The sequence below is a fragment of the Salvelinus alpinus genome, chromosome 26 (genome assembly GCF_045679555.1).
Source record: "Salvelinus alpinus chromosome 26, SLU_Salpinus.1, whole genome shotgun sequence".
Taxonomy (NCBI): domain Eukaryota; kingdom Metazoa; phylum Chordata; class Actinopteri; order Salmoniformes; family Salmonidae; genus Salvelinus; species Salvelinus alpinus.
The window spans coordinates 12,306,487-12,310,156 of NC_092111.1; positions in this window are offsets into that span (position 1 = coordinate 12,306,487).

Here is a 3,670-nt window from a genome sequence, read left to right on the forward strand (position 1 = left end):
GTAGATGCTCTACAGATTGTCATACTATCAACAAACTATCTGTTGATAAGCAACTGTTTTCTAAGGTTACGGTTGGGGTTAGATTTAGGATAAGGGTTAAGGGATAAGGTTAGGGTTAGCGTTAAAATAAGGGTTAAGTTTAGGGTTATGATAAGGGTTAAGATTAGGGATATGGTTAATAGATAGTGAAATGCCTATTTAAATAAAAGTTCAATAAAAAATATAAAAATAGATAGTTAGTTGAAATGTTACTGGTAGTTTGTAGAGTATCTACAGATGGACTATCCAAATAAAGTGTTAACAAAATACGAACTCCACACTAAATCAGGAGCACATAGTATGTTTTGACATACTGTTTGTATTTGACCCACATCTGGTTCCACTTACAGTTCAAGCTCTTATGTAGACATCAAATCAAATCAAAGTTTATTTGTCACGTGCGCCAAATACAACGTGTAGACTTTACAGTGAAATGCTTACTTACAGGCTCTAACCAATAGTGCAAAAAATGTATTAGGTGAACAATAGGTAAGTAAAGAAATAAAACAACAGTAAAAAGACAGGCTATATACAGTAGCGAGGCTATAAAAGTAGGGAGGCTACATACAGACACCGGTTAGTCGGGCTGATTGAGGTAGTATGTACATGTAGATATGGTTAACGTGACTATGCATATATGATGAACAGAGAGTAGCAGTAGCGTAAAAGAGGGGTTGGTGGGTGGTGGGTGGCTGGACACAATGCAGATGGCCCGGTTAGCCAATGTGCGGGAGCACTGGTTGGTCGGCCCAATTGAGGTAGTATGTACATGAATGTATAGTTAAAGTGACCATGCATATATGATAAACAGAGAGTAGCAGCATATCTGAGTTGTTATGCTCTAAGTGATGTGGTAGACTGATATGATGGCTAGACTGTGTAGGACACACAGTCTGCTACAGTATCTACACCACAGAGGTATTATAACCCAAACACTCCAGCTGGGGACTTTTGTAACTCAGATCCCGAGGACTTATAACGCGTAACAACATACCGATGTGATTCTGTTATCTCTCAGAGAGACCACCTGGAGCTACAGAGAAGGTGTTCCAAATGGCACCCTATTCCCTACATAGTGCACTACTTTTGACTAGGGTCTATAGGGGAAAGTAGTGCTCTATAGGGAATATGGTGTCATTTGGGACGCAGACGGTTATGAACGTGATCCTAGACCTAATTGATCTTATTCTCATCTTTCACTTCTACACATACGTATTTCCGAGATTCATCTACTAACTTCGTGCTCCACTAGCAGAAACGTTTCAAAGAAACGGAATAGAGAGGTGAAAATGAACGCATGCACAAGCACAGCACAGACATGTAGGCACGCACACACGCACGCACACACGCACGCACGCACGCACACACGCACGCACACACACACAGAGCGACCGCGGGAGACACACACAGAGAAGATAAGATAACACTGAAACAGCACCTTTACCACCTACTTGGTAAAACAGGAGGTTCAAATATTATTGTATCTTTCTCTTACTGTACCTTGAGACCCGTTTTTCATAGCAGAGCAGACATTGACCGCCTCTCTTAACAGACAAACATGAAATCAGACAGCTACACCAGGACAACGCACAATGCCCGCAGACGACATGCTCGCAGTCAGAGCCCTTTCTTTAACCTTTACTTAACACCCATCCCGGATCCGGGAGCATCCTCATCAGTAAAAGCTGACTAGCATAGCCTAGCATAGCGCCACAAGTAAATAATAGCATATAAATATCATGAAATCACAAGTCCAATACAGCAAATGAAAGATAAACATCTTGTGAATCCAGCCATCATTTCCGATTTTTTAAATGTTTTACAGCGAAAACACAATATGTATTTCTATTAGCTAACCACAATAGCCAAAGACTCAACCGCATATTTTCACCATGTTTCTACCGCATAGGTAGCTATCACAAAACCGACCAAATATAGATATAATTAGTCACTAACCAAGAAACAACTTCATCAGATGACAGTCTTATAACATGTTATACAATAAATGTATGTTTTGTTCGAAAATGTGCATATTTGAGGTATAAATCATAGTTTTACATTGCAGCTACCATCAAAAATATCACCAAAGAAGCCAGAATAATTACAGAGAGCAACGTGAAATACCTAAATACTCATCATAAAACATTTATGAAAAATACATGGTGTACAGCAAATGAAAGATAAACATCTTCTGAATCCAGCCAATATTTCCGATTTTTTAAGTGTTTTACAGTGAAAACACAATATAGAATTATATTAGCTTACCACAATAGCCAAACACACAAATGCATTTATTCACCGCAAAAGGTAGCTATCGCAAAAAACAGCAAAAGATATAAAATGAATCACTCACCTTGAACAACTTCATCAGATGACAGTCTTATAACATCAGGTTATACAATACACTTATGTTTTGTTCGAAAATGTGCATATTTAGAGCTGCAAACCGTGGTTATACATTGTGAATATGTAGCAACATTTCCCCAGAATGTCCGGAGCTATTTTGGACACTCACCTAATCTGACCAAAGAACTCATCATAAACTTTACATAAAAATACTTGTTGTATGGCAAATGAAAGATACACTGGTTCTTAATGCAACCGCCGTGTTAGATTTTTAAAAATAACTTTACCATAACAAACAGCTTGCGTTATTGCGAGACAGCGCCCGCCAAAACGGCAGAGAATAGAAATAACATTTTCCACAGAAATACAAAATAACATCATAAATTGTTCTTACTTTTGTTGAGCTTCCATCAGAATCTTGTACAATGAGTCCTAGGTCGAGGATAAATCGTTGTTTGGTTTTAGAATGTCCTTTTCTCCTGTCGAATTCGTGCCACAATGCTAGCCAATGTTGATGACGTTCCCAGTTTCTCTCGACGCAAAGAAAGGAAAACTCCAAAAGTCCCAATAAACGTTGAATAAACTGATGAAACTCGGTTGAAAAAACCTACTTTATGATGTTTTTCTAATATGTATCAAATAAAAACAGAGCCGGAGATATCCGCCGTGTATACCGAACGCTTTTCAGAAGCCAATGTCGACGTACTTCGCGCGCCAGAGAAGACAAAGAAATGTCCAGACCTGTCACTCCAAAAGCTCTTGTTCGGCCTCAGATCAAGCTAGACACCCCATTCCACCTTCCACTGCCTGTTGACATCTAGTGGAAGGCGTATGAAGTGCATGCATATCGATAAATATTAGGCAATTGAATAGGCAGGCCCTGGAACAGAGCATCGTTTTCAGATTTTTCACTTCCTGTATGGAAGTTTGCTGCAAAATGAGTTCTGTTTTACTCACAGATATAATTCAAACAGTTTTAGAAACTTGAGAGTGTTTTCTATCCAATAGTAATAATAATATGCATATTGTACGATCTAGAATAGAGTACGAGGCAGTTTAATTTGGGCACGATTTTTCCCAAAGTGAAAACAGCGCCCCCCTATTGACAAGAATTAATGCCCTCCCTGGTACCACACCACACAACCAACATGATACATATTATAGAGGAAAAGTCCAGCTCTTGGTTTCCTGCGTTAATATAGACTGGGCATATCAAGTGTCAGCTTCCATTTAGGTATTTACTGTAAATGAAAAGGGGACCTCAGAAATAGTCATTATTGTTGGA